At 42.8% G+C, this 17592-nt stretch overlaps 1 protein-coding gene and 1 long non-coding RNA gene across 2 annotated transcripts in view; one reads left to right on the forward strand and one right to left on the reverse strand.

Moving 5' to 3' along the window:
* PMIS2 (PMIS2 transmembrane protein) overlaps nt 1–17592 on the reverse strand; it is a 68663-nt gene that overhangs the window by 36035 nt on the left and 15036 nt on the right. The window lies entirely within an intron of this gene.
* LOC147701227 (uncharacterized) lies at nt 10291–11339 on the forward strand. Its single transcript, XR_015297441.1, has 3 exons — nt 10291–10444; nt 10881–10962; nt 11237–11339. It is a non-coding gene; the product is annotated as an uncharacterized LOC147701227 (long non-coding RNA).

Here is a 17592-nt window from a genome sequence, read left to right on the forward strand (position 1 = left end):
CCAACACATCCAGAACGCATTCGCACTCCTGATCCTCGACATCCCTCGCCGCAGTCACCTCACACCCCACCTGAGAGACCTGCTCTGGCTCCCCGTCAACAAGAGGATAACCTTCAAACTCCTCATCCACGCACCCAAGGCACTCCACAACACCGGACCAGCGTACCTCAACAGTCGACTCAGCCTCTACACCCCCACCCGCTAACTCCGCTCCGCAGACCGGGCGCTAGCCACCATCCCCTGCATCCGAAAAAGTGACCGCCGGCTGCAGATCTTTTTCCCACCTTGCCCCCAAGACATGGAACACCTTCCCCTTCCACCTGTGGCAGACCGAAGACCTTCTAACCTTCAGGAGACTCCTCAAGACCTGACTCTTCGAACACAATAGCAGCTCCCACCCTCCCCCCTAGAGCCTTGAGACCCTCACAGGTATGTAGTGTGCTCTATGAATGCTTTGCTTGAAGGCTGCTCTCCACAGCTACCACTAGCATAGCTTTCTATATAGGTTGTCTTTAAACCTACCATCAATAAGGGTTGTATGGACAGTGCAAAGTACCCACTAGAATAGTGGACAGCATATGCCAGGCCAACTTCTCACATTGGTGGCAATGTGTGAGATTCCAGATTGCCATTGTTTTACCAGATAATCTCAAGTCAAGGGAGGACCTGACTTGGCAGTTCTGGCTGGACTGTTCCCATTGGGCGCAGGGTCAAGACTGATTTGCATATGGCTGGATCAAAACTGGAATGTCATGGTGAGCAAAAAACCGATGGATTTAGGCCCAGGTGTCTGTACTGGAGTGAATGTATGACATTGTTCTGCGTCCATCCATCAATTGTTCTTTTTGCATTTGTCCCCCTGAGTGAGACGGGTATGCCTAGACGCGGGTCCCGTGCTCGCCATGCCACTGGAGTCAAGCTATCCTGGCTAATGAGGGCTGGAAGCCCGAAACCGGTCCTAGGATGCTTGTTTAGAGTCCAGGGAGGATCTGGCCTGGCAGTTCGGACTGGACTGTTCCCATTCGGCGCAGGGTCAAGACTGATTTGCATATGGCTGGGTCCAAACTGGAATGGCATGGTGATTAAGAAAACGATGGATTTAGGCCCAGATCTCTGTACTGGACTGAATGTATGACATTGTTCTGAATTCTGTCCATCAATTCTTTTTGCATTTGTCACCCCCTGAGTGGGACTGGTATGCCTAGACGTGGATCCCATGCTCTCCATGCCACTGGAGTCAAGCTATCCTGACTGATGAGGACTGAAAGCCTGAAACCGGTCCTAGGATGCTTGTTTACAGTCCAGGGATGGCCTGGCCTGGCAGTTCGGGCTGGACTGTTTCCATTCGGTACAGGGTCAAGAGTCAAGACTGATTTGCATATGGCTGGGTCCAAACTGGAATGGCATGGTGAGCAAAAAAACTATGGATTTAGGCCCATATCTTTGTACTGGGGTGAATGTATGACATTGTTCTGCATTCTGTCCATCAATTGTTCTTTTTACTTTTAGAAAGATGGGTTTTTTCTGCTCTTAGCCCTGTGGGCCTGCAACTTATTGGAATTGTGTACTTTTGGTACAGGGTCAAGAGTCAAGATTGATTTGCATATGGCTGGGTCCAAACTGGAATGGCATGGTGAGCAAAAAAACTATGGATTTAGGCCCATATCTTTGTACTGGGGTGAATGTATGACATTGTTCTGCATTCTGTCCATCAATTGTTCTTTTTACTTTTAGAAAGATGGGTTGTTTCTGCTCTTAGCCCTGTGGGCCTGCAACTTATTGGAATTGTGTAATTTTGGTTTTGTTTTGTTTATAAACTCATAAACTATTTTTCTAAACTGGATTGGTGTCTTTTTGTGATATTTGCAATGTGTTATTGTTTGAAGTGTTACATAAATACTTTAAAGCAAACACAAGGAGATGATGGACAGAGCATGACTGGAAATGTGGTTCCTGCTTGAACAGGGTGCATACCAATTTCTAACAGTCACTCTAACCTTTGTTTTTTTCACTGAATTTCTAAGGTTTTTTTGTTTTTTTTTCAATCAAATCTCATCACACCTAACTATAATGTGGCTAACAGAGATAGAAAGGGACAAAGTATTTTGCCATTTCTACAGCAAAGTCTTTAAGCATAGGACTAGCACCGTGCTGTCTATGCTGAGCTGTAAAATGACAAAAGCCATTTACCACTCCAGGCATAGTATTACAGCTTTGAATTGGTAAAATACCAACCAAGCCAGTCTGAAATGAGTAAAAGCAACCCCTGACACAGTATGTCGTTCTCATTAGAGCTCTTCGGAGAGGTATAGCTTTGTCCAGACACAAGGGAGCACCCAGTATAAGTCAAAACAATACCCATTCAGGCATAGAGTGACACATAAATTATGCAAAGAAGAAGCAGAGAACTCTGGCTCATTCTCAAGTTCAGGTGGAAAGTAGCTCCTGTAAAGAGCACCCTCAACACCAGCGACACTGTAGATCTGCCTACCTCAAATGTCTGCTTTTCTATCAAATTCTTTAAGCGTAGGTTTAGCACAGTGCCATCCATGCCGAGATAGAAAGGGACAAACTTGTTTGCCATTTCTACAGCAAAGACTTTAAGCATAGGACTAGCACAGTGCTGTCCATGCCGAGCTGTAAAATGACAAAAACAATTTACTACTGCAGGCATAGTATTACAGCTTTGAACTGGTACAATACCAACCAAGACAACCTGAAATGAGTAAAAGAAACCCCTGACACAGTGATTCGCTCTCATTAGAGCTCTTCAGAGAGGTATAGGTTTGTCTAGACGAGAGGGAGCACCCAGTATAAGTCAAAACAATACCCAATAATATTGTTTTGATATATGGTTTCTCCATGTTAATTTCCACTGCTGAATGGAATTACACTACATTTGGCAAAAAGGTAGCTTTTTTGTTAAATGGTGTAAATCCATGAAATAGTTCCTGAGAAATTTAAAGATTTCTCAGATACACAAATGTGGCCGCGGTGGATCCGTGAACCCTCCTGACCCCATGCCTGAGATCTGATTGGCTGGCAAAACTTCAAACCAGGAAGTGTTGGCAGCCTTCTTGTGACTCACTTGAACCGAGTCACATGAAAAAAGGTGAAACAAGCATTTGCAATGCAATAATCTCGCATTTTTGAGAATTGGAGCTATTGATGTCATATATGACAATGTGTTTTACCTATGCGTTTTGTGTTTGGAGAGGAGTTGATGTATGTGGTGCGCAGTGGTATTATGTGGGTTGGATTGGAGTTGTGAGTTGTAGAATTGTGTGTGGAATTGTGTTGTGTGGAGTGGAATAATGTAGCAGGGTGTGCAGTGGAATTATGTGGATAGTAATTATGTGATATTGAGTGTATTGAAATATGTCAAGTGGGACTGTGTGTAATGGAGTGTGATTATGTGGAATGGTATTTTGTGTTGTGGGGTGCTATGTAGTGGAGTTTACTCTTGTGGTGAGTATTGTTGAGTTGAAATATGTGGTTTGTTGAATTATATGGTGTGGAAGGGAAATGCGTGGTGGTGACTTGTGTGGCGCTGAGTGAAAATTATTTTGAGTGGTATTATGTGGCATGGAGTGGAATGTGCCTATGTGAAGAGTTTGCTATGGGCCATAGACTGGATTTATGAGGTATGGAGCAGAGCGTAATTATGTGGGGTTGATTTATGTGGTGTAAAGTGCTGTTATGTGCCGTGTTATTATGTTTTGTGGTGAATTGTGTGGAGCTGAATTGTGTGAGGTTGTGTGGATTTATGTGGCAAGGTGTGGTTAATAATTGTGTGGAGTGGATTTATGTGGTGTTGATTTGGACAATAATACGTGGTGCTCACCCTGTGACCTGCATTGTGAAAAGGTTGTGTAGGGAGGGGGGCGTTTGATGCACTTTGAGGTGTCTCAATAGAGCCACTACAGTATAGTAGAGCGCTGCAGACCCAGCAGTGCGGCAGAGCTTTAGGTACCATCCACTAGGCGAGTAATGCACAGCAGGTGGTGTGTAATACAGAAAAGGTTTAAAGATAAGAGGGGCCCCTTATAAACCCAACGGTACTAGGGCACTTACACAGTGAAATTAGAAAAATCCCTTCGGGTAGTTTTCTAAGCAAATCTTAAATACCATACACCACTTAGCACCCCCATCAAATATACTCTTTCAACTTTCTCACTTTTCACACCTTAAGATTGCACCATATATAACGGGAAAACCACTATAAAAAGTAAAATATGAACATAGTTTTATTGAATCCATAAACCAAACATTACTTGGATTGAAAAACCTAACAGCAAGCTAGGTGTCTCAAAGTTTAAAAAACACAATACATAATATTTTGAATCATCCAACATAATTAAAAAACATACTGGAGAGTAAAACAGCCAGACAGGTATACTAATTCTTGACAGGCTACACATCCAATGCTACACGGTATCACTAGCATTGAAAAATACAATTCACAATTCGCTATTTTTCAAACAATGGTCAGTAAATGGATTGTGTATGGATATGGCGTCGACGCGTTTCGATGGCTCAATGAATCATTCCATCTTTTTCAAGACCAGTTTATAGACTCTCTGTGCTTATTATATCTTTTCATGCATTCACCTACATAAAAATATAATCATTATTAAAACTACATTACAGAGATTTTTTGCAACATCTGAACAAACAAAAATACAAAGCTGTATGAACACATGTATGGAATGCAGGGCACATAAACATCTTTAAAGACCCCATTCTGAACCAGGTTTTCTTTTTCACTTTTTTTACTTTTTTTACACAACCCCAAATGTTTGGTCCCCCCAACGATATTGTTTCACCCCTTCTTTTAAGGCTATATTCTTGAGGTCATATGTGTCCTATAAAAACAACCCTATTATATATGGCCCAGTCTGCAAATTCCTGAAAAGCATCAATCAAGTAGCATCAAACTCTGGATGCTTCCTTACACACCACACTCATATCAGCCATTCTTTATCATTTATACCTATAGTGGAATGAGAGCTCTTATACGCTCAGTACCACAGTGGTTATCTATCACACCTCACCTTTAATGAGATGGTAGACTGCCTTGTCTTCATTGAACTCATCTATCCCTTGAGAGTATAGACAGTGTCCCACGATCAATTAAAATGTCTCAATGTTAAAACTGCGGGCAGAAACAAAAATCAAACAGGAATAAAAAGTGACTGGTAAATAATCATAAGGGTCTGTCTGCGAATGAAAAGACCCACAAATAAAGGGTATCTCACCTCAGGACTGACTATGTTGGGTATCTTTGATTGGACACTCTGTATATGGTTCCAAATTGTGGTATTTTTATAAAAATCGCCCCTGCATAAACATAAATTGGAAGATATTGTAGGCATAACATCCCATCATTTAATCGATTTTATGACTGTCATAACAAGCATGACAAACAGAGAAGATGGTATAACACCTGGGAAGCATGTTGTCTTATTAATCACAAATCTTTCGAGGTTACTTGGTTTACTTGAGCGGGGATCTTGCTCAATATTTCTTTTTATAATTAGGGTCAGTATTCCTGTTTTGAGAAAGAATTAGGACACTATGGGGCAGATTTACAAGCCCCTTGCGCCGCTTTTACGGCGCGGTTGCGTCACTTTTGTGACGTAGCGGTGGCTCAAAAGATGCATCATGTTGCGGGGTATTTACAACGTGATGCCTCTCCCAGATGCGTCATGTTGTAAAGCCCTGCGCCAGAAGAGGCATACCATCACAGGGGGAGGCGTTCCGGCGCAGGAACACCTCCCAAAAGTGGCTGAGTGCAATCTACAAGATTTCACTCAGTCACTTTTGGGCCCATGCTGTGTCAAAACCCTGCGCCTGCTTGAATCAGGCGTAAGGATTGATGCAGCATTGTGCACATAGGACCCCCCTGATCACTGCTGGAGCTGCATCGCACTTGCGACGCAACTCCAGCAATGCGCCGCTTTTACGGCACAGATGCGTGACGCATCTGTGCTATTTTTGCCCCATGGTGCGCCGCATTGTAAATGCGGCGCATCAAGGGTGGCGGAGCTGCGGTGCACAATTTATTTAGTTCATTTGTATAGCGCAACAGCTACCCAACAAAGGGTTTCCCGGTGCTAATGATCCAGTGATTTGATTGATTCAGGTCTTTAGATGTTAAACAGCCAGGTTTTTAAGGCCTTCCTGAATTTCATGTAATTGATTTCATTCCGAAGTGTCAACGGAAGAGTGTTCCAAAGTGAGGGTCCAAGATATGAAAATGATTTGCCGCCCATTCGTGCCAGCCTGATTTTTGGAATCACAAAATGGTTAGCCGTGGCTGATCGAAGGGTTCGAGATGGGCGGTAGGGATGTACAAGATTTTGTAGATACTTGGGGGCGCTGTTAGTAGAGATCTTATGCATAAAGCATAGGGATTTAAACTTCACCCGATTCTCGATTTTCAGCCAGTGCAGTTCCCGGATGTACTTGGAGGTTGGTGTGGAGATGGGAATTTTCCACAGTAATCTCGCGGCTGCATTTTGCACTGTCTGTAATCGGCGGGTAGTAGCCTTATTGGCCCCCAAATACAGCACGTTACCATAATCAAGTCTGGAAGTTATTAAGGCATTGATAACTGTTTTCTGAGTATGTTTGGGCAGCATCCAGCAATTTTTTTTAACCACTTTAGTATCGCAAAGCAGGTGGCTGACGTCTTCGCAGCTTGCTGATTAAGATTAAGCGACTCATCAATGATGACTCCTAGGTTGCGGGCTGATTTGGCTGGAACCGGAAGGGTACCCATATCATCTGGCCAATGTTGGGGTCCCCAGAGCTCTTTGTTCTTACCTAGGACAAGTAGCTCAGTCTTCTCACCGTTGAGCTTGAGAAAGTTTTTTCTCATCCACTCAGCAATCTTACTTAAGCCGAGTTTTAATGAAGAGGGGTTATCAGACTCTGAAGATGATAGAGAGAAGATGAGCTGAGAGTCGTCAGCGTAGGAGAACATAAGTAATCCAGTCTCTTCTACCATTTTGGCCAGCGGGCTCATATAAATGTTAAAAAGCAACGGGCTCAAAATGGAGCCCTGAGGTACTCCATGTTTAAAAGTCATAGTATTAGAGCACGCGGACTGGGAGAAGACTTGGAATGTACGCTGTTCCAGCAGGGATTTAATCCAGTTACAGGCTGCGCCCCGGATGCCTATGGAATGGAGTGTTTGTGCAAGGACAGAATGTGACACAGTGTCAAATGCTGCACTGAGGTCAAGCAGCAGCAAAGCTACCGTTTCTCCCCGGTCCAGCATTAGACGGATGTTTTCGGTGACGCCTAGCAAGGTCGTCTCCGTGGAGAAACCTGTGCGGAATCCTGATTGATGGAGGGGTAGTAAGTCATGAGTGGTAATGAAATCAGTGAGAGACCTATGAATGTGTTTTTCTAGGATTTTTGCAAAGGTGGGCAGCAGGGAGATAGGTCTGAAATTGGATGGCAAATTGGGATCTGCTCCCATTGTTTGCAGCAACGGATGAATCATTGCGTGCTTCCACTCGTTCGGCACAGTTTCTTCCTGCACAATTACTGGTGCATCTGTGGCGATATGCAGGGATGCGCCAGTAATTGAAATCTGCCCCTATAAGTCTAATCGCCCTCTGTTGTCTGGCCCCTGTTGGTATCAGAGTTTCCCGGCCGATTGTACTTATTGCCATTAATAGAATATCCAACTGGTCAAGGGATATGTCATTAGTTAAAGGGGCACCTCCTAGTAAACCTTATTGCCCGTAGAATCGTACCCTCATGTCTTTAGGTGTTCAGTACGAATATATCTCACTTCATAAAGGCGGGTTTGTTATTTTCGATCAGAATGACTATGATAAAAAAATGATGAATTTACTCAATGTCAGAGAGCATTACCAACAGGTGTCCCATGTGAAAAATACTCAATTAAAAAGGGAAGTACATGAAGTATTAAATAGGGCCATTCTAGAGGAATGGATTAGTGATGAGGAATACAAATTTCTTCATAATCAGGATCCCATCACACCGGCAATCTATGGACTGCCAAATATTCATAAAAATTTAGACCAGCCACCCATGCGTCCAATAGTTAGCAGCATAGGTTCAATTTTAGAACCTCTCAGCAAGTATGCTGACTTTTTTCTGAAACCTCTTGTAGCAAAACAAAAGTCCTACCTGAGAGACTCAGCTAATGCTATTACAACATTTGAGGGGGAGGGCTTCAATGGGTTGACCCAGTTTCTGGTCACCCTGGATATTGAAGCCCTTCATACAAACATCCTGCAAGAAGACACTATCAGAACGGTTGGAACTATGCTCCAGGCAGAGGATCTTGGAGGAGGCAATTTAGGCTTTATCATGAACTATGTCAGTCTAGTTTTGAAAAACAACTCCTTCCTCTACAGGAAGGACCTCTATCACCAAGTGAAGGGGACCAGTATGGGCGCAACTTACGCCCCAAGTTTGGCCTGCTTATATGTAAGCAATTTCGAACGGATGCATATATTTAACGAACTGGCTCCGTTCTACGCGAACATCAGTCACTGGCACCACTTCATAGATTACATTATCTTTATCTGGAGCGGTGCCAGTGACCTCCTAGAGGACTTTATTACTTGGCTTAATTTAGGGGATCCTAATTTGAAATTCACATCTAACTGGAGCAACACTCATGTCAACTTTTTAGACATCTGCATTAAAAATGTTGATAAAGTCTAAGCGGTTGAACTGTATAGTAAACCGACTGTTAAAAATACCCTTCTCCATTATCAGAGTCATCACCCGAAGTCGCAGAAGGACAACATCCCGTTTGGGGAATTTCTGCGACTTCGGAGGAATTGTACTTCCTTAGAGGACTTTTACGCACACTGATAAATTCAAGACAAAACTAACAGATCGAGAATACCCTACAAAATTGATTTTAAAAAAACTCATTCAAAAGAGCTATATTCTACAATAGGGAAGCAATGTTGGACATGAATAGGAATAAAAAGGCCAAAAAGATTGAAAACCAAATAGTCTTTGTAAGTAAATTTTCGAATGTGAGCTACCAGATTAAACATTTTATTAACAGAAACTGGAAGATCCTTAATGATGAGAGGGAAGAACCCATAGAAAAACCTCAGTTCGCATTTAGGCGAAATACTAACCTAAGAAATTCAATAGTCCACACTTATCCTGACAGAAATGATTGCTTCCAAAGCACGATACTACAGACACGAGCTATTGGAAACAATACATTTGGAAACTGTTCGATCTGTGAACAATGTATGGTGGGTAAATCCATTGTATACTATGAGAAGACCTACTGCTCTAAAGATTTAACAAATTGCAGGACCAAAAACTTTGTTTACCTCCTGGTTTGCCCATGTGGCTTAGGCTATGTGGGCGAGACAGGACAGGAACTTCGGCTAAGACTAACTGAAAATAAATCTGCAAATAGTATCAAAAAAGAAAATGCACCTCTAACTGCCCATTTTGTGTCTAAAACCATAAATGTGAAGATTTTAAATGGTTCATATTAGAAAAATCTGAATCAATAGACGAGGGGGTAACACAGAGAAAACCAAAAAATTAGAGAATAATGGTTTATGTGCACAATGAATACGATAAACAAAGGGCTCAACAGCAGGGAGGACTGGATGTCGTTTATCATCTAGACACCAGCCCAAACTAAGAAATATTGTTTTAATCTCTGCAGTTCTCATTTAGATAGAAGATAGTGCAATTGTAAAATGATTTGGAGCTGAGTATGGTTGTAATTATAAGGACACACAATAGGCATATTTTGCTATCCCCTAGAATATAAATTCAAGGTGATCTAAAATATAGGTAGGTTGAGGGCAGGATTACCCCTATGTAGTAAGGATTCATGTTTAGACATATACTCTGGGCACCATTGATGCTTTAAAATAGACGCGTAGTATATGTTAATACAGGTGGTGACCCTTTATAATAATACATTTGTGCACTACGAATGAGAATAACAGAAAGAAAAAATATAAAATTGATCTTACGTCACGATATTGAAATATATTCCCTTTAGTAAATTCTTATTTTTTGAAATAATAATGTCTTCCGGTTTGTCTACGAAAATAAAATTCTTTTTTATAAATGTATATTGTAACAAACATGGTTTATGGGCGCATATTTCCGATTTCAGGGTAGTAGTGAATAAACACATTGAACGTAAATCTATACAACTTCCCTCCAAGATGGCATGTATTTTTGTTCATGTAGCCATCCGGGAACAATAAAGTTTAAAAAAAATCAGTCCGGAAGTGAAATTAAATATGCCCCGGTAGTTGTGGCTTTACACTGCGCGTGCACTGAAAGCAAACCAGGTGCGCTTCAAGTTAAATTTTGTATAAAAGACGCTGATTCTTTCAGACATTTATATGCCAAAAGACTGCAGCGGACGCAAGACGCACCCAAACAGCCAGCAATGACGGTAAGAAAGAGCCACGCATGAGACCGCTAATGGCGGTGCTTGGGAGAAATGACAGAGTAGCTTGAGGAGGGGGGATGTAGATTTATTGACTTAACATGCTGAGATTAAACAATGTTCTGCTACGAAGGGCGGTAGGGATCTGCTTTTTAACCTTTTGGAACTTCCCGGGAAGGGTTGGGTAGCGGGCTTAATTTAGCAAACCCGCCTTTATGAAATCAGATATATTCGTACTGAACACCTAAAGACACGAGGGTACAATTCTATGGGCAATAAGGTTTACTAGGAGGTGCCCCTTTAACTAATGACATATCCCTTGACCCGTTGGATATTCTATTAATGGCAATAAGTACAATCGGCCAGGAAACTCTGATACCAACAGGGGCCAGACAACAGAGGGCGATTAGACTTATAGTGTCCTAATTCTTTCTCAAAACAGGAATACTGACCCTAAGTATAAAAAGGAATATTGAGCAAGATCCCAGCTCAAGGAAACCAAGTAACCATCTTCCCTGTTTAAGGTAATAATCATGCTTCTTATGACAGTTATAAAATCGATTAAATGATAGGATGTTATGCCTACAATATCTTCCGAGTTATGTTTATGCAGGGGCGATTTTTATAAAAATACTACAACTTGGAACCATATACAGAGTGTCCAATCAAAGATACCGAACATAGTCAGTCCTGAGGTGAGATACCCTTTATCTGTAGGTCTTTTCATTCGCAGACAGATACTTATGATTATTTACCAGTCACTCATTATTCTTGTTTGATTTTTGTTTCTGCCCGCAGTTTTAACATTGAGACATTTTAATTGATCGTGGGACACTGTCTAAACTCTCAAGGGATAGACGAGTTCAATGAAGACAAGGCAGTCTACCATCTCATTAAAGGTGAGGTGTGATAGATAACCACTGTGGTACTGAGCGTATAAGAGCTCGCATTCCACTATAGGTATAAATGATAAAGAATGGCTGATAAGAGTGTGGTGTGTAAGGAAGCATCCGGAGTTTGATGCTACTTGAATGATGCTTTTTCAGAAATTTGAAGACTGGGCCATATATAATAGGGTTGTTTTTATAGGACACGCATGACCTCGAGAATATAGCCTTAAAAGAAGGGGTGAAACAATATTGTTGGGGGGGACCAAACATTTGGGGTTGTGTAAAAAAAGTTTAAAAAGTGAAAAAGAAAACCTGGTTCAGAATGGGGTCTTTAAAGATGTTTACATGCCCTGCATTCCATACATGTGTTCATACAGCTTTGTATTTTTGTTTGTTCAGATTTTGCAAAACATCTCTGTAATGTAGTTTTAATAATGATTATATTTTTATGTAGATGAGTGCATGAAAATATATATTAAGCACAGAGAGTCTATAAACTGGTCTTGAAAAAGATGGAATGGTTTATTGAGCCATCGAAACGCATTGACGCCAGATCCATACACAATCCATTTACCGAGCATTGTTTGAAAAATAGCGAATTGTGAATTGTATTTTTCAATGCTAGTGATACCGTGTAGCATTGGATGTGTAGCCTGTCAAGACTTAGTATACCTGCCTGCCTTTTTTACTCTCCAGTATGTTTTTTAATTATGTTGGATCCAAATTATTATGTATTGTGTTTTTTAAACTTTGAGACATCTAGCTTGCTGTTAGGTTTTTCAATCCAATGAATTTTGTGTTTATGTAATCAATAAAACTATGTGCATATTTTACTTTTTATAGTGGTTTTCCCGTTATATATGGTGCAATCTTTAGGTGTGAAAAGAGAGAAAGCTGAGAGTGTGTAGTTGATGGGGGTGCTAAGTGGTGTATGGTATCTAAGATTTGCATGGAAAACTACCTAAAGGGATTTTTCTCGTTTCACTAAAACAGAAAAGGTACACTAAAGCAGCAAAAAGGAAAGGTACGCTGGCAGAGAGTAATACTGGACTGGTAGGGAGTCACTTGGGACAGCCAGGAGTATGCTCCTTGCACTGCCCACAAAGTGGTACAACACCAGCTGTTTGGTAGGTATAGCACCCAGGCAGGAGGCAATGGCAACTGTAAGATGAAATTTTAAAAAATAAAAAACACAATCAAAGGTTATGTCAGAGATTTTGAGCATAAACTGCCAAGTGTATATATTTTAGTCATTGAAATTACATCACAAAAGCATGAATGGGATTGGATGCAAAATTGGTCGGCAGATATAGCGAGCTTTGAGTAATGAATGAATGAATTAATGAATACGCACTTGTATAGCGCATGGCTACCCAAGGGCATCCCAGCGCTTCCTGTGATACGATAATATTCGGTCATGCAAAATACTAAACTGAGAATTCTAATAGTGTGCGTGACATCCCACGGTACCCGAGAGCTGTATTTGGAGAATTATTTTTTATTTCACCTTGCAGACAGAGCAATGTGCCACAAAAAAATATATAAATGCTTTTGTCATTATTGAAATGCCTTATCCATTTTCCGCCTTTCTCCTAAACACCTCATGGCACCAACATAAGACTGAATGAATATAGGTGACGCTGGCAAGGTCCAGCAATATCACCCACCCCCGGCCTCTCACGAGCATCGAAGGAAAGGTAATAAAAAAATCCTCTTACATTACGTTTATTAAAGTTAGAAGAATATCTATGTCCTTATGGTTTTTGCTGCCACTAATGGCATTGTGTTTACGAGCATTTTTGTTTGATCTCCATGCCATACACCGACTGCTCTGCAGCTGTGGCTTCTGCTGTCTCATTTCAGTTCTTGGTGGTCTAGAGAGTTTTAGTTAGAAATGGTTTGGGGGATGCGGTGGCAAAATATATGGGGCCTCATTTTTGAAAAATGACACATCGCTGCGTGAAAGCAACGATGCGTCACTTTTCAGTGCACACTCCTTGCGACAAACCTGATGCCTCATATTTACTGTATGACGCATCATGTCGCAAGGAGTTACAGATACGTCAGTATTTCTGATGTATCTGTAAGCGCAAAAGTGACGCATTGCTGGAGTGTGTCACAAAAGGGACGCAACTCCAGCAATGCGTCCTTTCACATGGGGCAAGCCCCATGTGAAAGGGCCTGCGTCAGTCTTACGCCTGCTGTGAGGCAGGCGCAAGATTTTGACGCAACAGCACCCTAGAAGTGACGCAGTGAAATCTAGAGATTTCACTGCGTCACTTCTACGAGGCTTTTTGCGGGGGAACGCCCCCCTGCCAACATTATACCTGACACAGGTATAATGTAGCGCAGGAGTTTACAAACTGACGCATCTGCTTAGATGCGTCACTTTGTAAATAGTGCGCAACAGGAGGCATGTTTTACGCCACCAATGCGTCACAAAAAGTGACGCATCGGAAGCGTAAAACTGACGCAAGGCGTCATAAATGAGGCCCGTGATGTTTAAATGCTGCCGCTGGCCTCCCGTGTGCCACAAAGCCAGAGAAATTTCAATTATGAATAAGAAGATATAAGAAGGAATTCAATAAGCCCAACCGAGCACAAAGTTAAAAGACCCAAATACCTGCCGCAAATAAAATGAAAGCTTGACACACAATAAAACTTTGCCATTTGCCTGTTCTTTCACTGGTAAAATAAACATTACAAAGGCCTAAATATTGTACTGGATGTCACACACCGGGATGTCCGCTGCAACCGAGTAGCTGCGGACCAGGTGAGGAGCAAAGTTCCAGGCTTATAACGCGGCGGGGATCAAAGATCCCAGACGCGTGCGGGGAGCATGGTCCGACAATCCAAAGGACTGTTTCCTGCTGCGTTTGTGTTTGGCCGGCCATGAGAGAACAAAGCTGAATCACACAGCGACTAGGGTGGAATAGGAAAGTTTATTAAAGAAAAATGTGCTTACCGACTTATGATGGAGACCGTGTAAAGCCACAAGTAAAAGTTCCAGTCCGATCCAGTCCTCATGGGAGGTAACAGGTATGACGTTACAACGCATACTTTTACAACGCATACCTTTACAATGCATTTTTTACAACGTAACATCCTTTACAACGCATTCCATCAAAACGCCTGCCATTACAACGAATTTTTGGAAAACTACCTTTACAACGCATTCCTTTACAACGCATACTACCTTTAGAACGCATACCATTACATTGCATGTATGGTAAGTATTGGATAGTGTAGGGAAAACAATACTATTCTAACTCCAGGGGGTGCAACAGTAGGGTAAGTGTTGGATAGTGTAAGGGTACTATGCGTTGTAATGGTCTTCGTTGTAATGGTATGCGTTGTAATGACTGTGTTGTAATGACATGAGTTGTAATGGTATGCGTTGTAAGTTCATGCGTGGTAATGGTTGCATTGAAATGGCTTGCATTGTAAAGGATGTTGTGTTGTAATGACTGTAATGGTAGTGCGTTGTAAATGTTGCGTTGTAAAGGTTGTTTCCCGTAACAAAGAGGGACTAACAAGCCTCATAATCAATCGGAAGCCAGCATTTATCAAGGACAATGACACTAGCCAATCAAACATATGGGCGGAGAGAAGGCGAGGCTTCCACAGCATACTCGACTACTGCATGCCTTGCCGAGCGAGCAGCGCATGAGCGCTGCAACACTAGGCTCATCCTAAAAACAATCAAAAACAAGAAAAGGGGTCAGGGGTATAAACGCCCAGAACCCCAGGGCCAGAAAAAGCATTTTTTTTTATCTGGCAGGATTCGCGTTGGGTCTGCTAATCCCACTGGAAAAAAAAGAAGGAAAAAAAGCACTGCCACCCATGCTTTGGCCAGGACATGGGGACAATCATCAAAATAGATAGGTTGGCCTGCGCGGGCCCCCGCACCCCTGGGGACTGCCACCTCCCTGGGACTTTTCAAAACAAAATGAGTGGGGGGGGCCCTGTCCCCCCCCACGCAGCCCTGGAGACCACCAACTGCCCGGGGCTATATTAATTAAATACGGGGGCCATGCGGGGCCCCCAGACCTGGGTACCACCACCTCCCCGGGGCACAAATAAGTAAATGCGGGGGTCCGTTGCAGACCACCAGCCCGGGGACTAAACTCCCCCCCCCCCCCTGGCCTATACAGAAGATGGGAGGGGGCTGCATGGACCACCTCCAGGAGGCCTCCATGGGCCTGGGGCATGCCACCCCCCAGGGCCGGCTCCAGCAATATCCCAGGGTGCCCACCCTCGGGACATTGCAGTTTGCTATAGCAGTGCTCCTGCCCAGCCATTGCAAACACTGCTTCGCTTCATGCAAGCGAGAGCATGGGAAATGCTTGCAGATTCTACGCAGGCGAAGCATTTCACCATATGGAATGCTAGCAACTAGATGTTTAGAGTGGAGGCTCGATGCGTGAAATGTTGAGTTGCCTGCTGTGGTTTTGCAGTGCAATTTGGTTTGCAGAGAGTTGTTGGCAATGTACACAGTTACATCAAGGAATTCTATGGTAGTGGCACTGATGATGGCATTGCATTCTAGGTTGAGACCATTGCCATTGATGTCAGACACAAACCTCAAGGCACTTTCCCCAGTGCCCCTCCATATTACAAATACATCGTCAATGTATAGAAGCCAGGTCATTACATTGGTATTGAAAGCTTTGTGGTGCGTCGCCCTGAAGACCCGCTTCTCACACCAGCCTACATGTAAACAGGCATAGCTGGGGGAGAAGCAAGCACCCATTGCGACACCCCTCAATTATTGGTAAATATTGGCAAACCCAAAAAAGTTGTTATTCAGGCACCATTTTATCAAAAACAGAATGAACTCATTGTGTATGTGACATTGAATTGGGCGGCCCATGAGGAAGTGTTCACAGGCTCTGAGGCCGTCTACATGGTTGATGTTAGCATATAAAGACGTGATGTCCATGGACATCATGATGAGTTCATTAGACCATTCAATGTCTCTGATCTTGAGAAGGAAGTCCCCAGTGCCCCTTAGATAATATGGTAACTGCTTCATAAATTCTTGGAGAAAGAAATCAACATATTTGGATATATTGTCACACAGACTGTACCGTGCCGATATGATGAAGTGCCCAGGTATAGGACACACTCCCTTGTGGACCTTTGGGAGAAAGTAGAGCACTGGCATCACTGGATTGTTATTGTTGAGGAAGAGAAATTCTTCTTTAGTCAAGAGTCCCTCATGTTTGAAGTAATTCAACTGAGACCTCAAATTCTTTCTTATGTTTGCAATTTCTTGTGTGTTCGACTTTTTGTAGCATGTGGCATCCTTAAGGTGCCTATGTGGTTCCTCAAGGTACAGTTTTCTGAGCCATAAAACAATGTTGCACCCTTTGTCTGATTTGTTGATGATCACTTGATTGTTGTTCTGTATTTTTTTATGAGGGAAACGTATTGCTGGTTGCGATCTTTGGACTTACGTTGCTTTCTACTCGTTCTGTGATGCAGCTCTTTGAGTTCATCAATTATAACATCGTTGAACGTGTCAATGGAATCCCATGGCTTTTTTGAAGTGAAGGTGGATTGGGGTTTGAACAAGCTTTTGAAAGACATGGATCCCGTAATGCCTTCGTCAGTCAAAATTGGCTGCGAAGAAAGTGCCTGTGAGGTGTGGTGCAATGTTCGGCGTGGTGATGGGAATGTTGCTGTGTTTGAGTTTGAAATACTTGATCAAATTTAGTTTGAAGATAAATTGAAAGATATCCACTCTGGTTCTACTGTAGTTAAAGCTGTTTTCAGGACAGTAGGTGAGTCCAAACAATAGCAGTTGAGAGTCCGCTTTACTGAGATTGATGTCACTGAGGATGATTGCAGTGTTTGCGCTTATATCTGTTTCTTCCGCCAGCTGTTGCACTGTTTACATGCGCACACAGCTCTGTCAGTGTACCTAAGTCCTGAGTTGTGCACTGTTGACATGCCCACACAGCTCTGTCAGTGCACCTCAGTGTGAAGCTGTGCCTTGTTGACATGCACACACAGCTCTGCCAGTGCACCCCAGTGCGGAGCTGTGCACTGTTGTTAGCTACTCCCATCTAGCAGTGTATTCGGGTGTGCCTCTTATCCCGGGATGCTCCAGTGCTGAGCTGCCCAGTGCCCCCACAGCTCTGTCAGTGTACCTCAGTACGGAGCTGCGGAACTATTCACATGCTCACACAGATTTGCCAGTGTACCTCGGCTACAGCACTTTCCTTGCTGTTCCATTGCTGGAATCGAATCCACACACAG

This window comes from Lissotriton vulgaris, chromosome 7, assembly GCF_964263255.1.
Source record: "Lissotriton vulgaris chromosome 7, aLisVul1.2, whole genome shotgun sequence".
Classification (NCBI taxonomy): Eukaryota; Metazoa; Chordata; class Amphibia; order Caudata; family Salamandridae; genus Lissotriton; species Lissotriton vulgaris.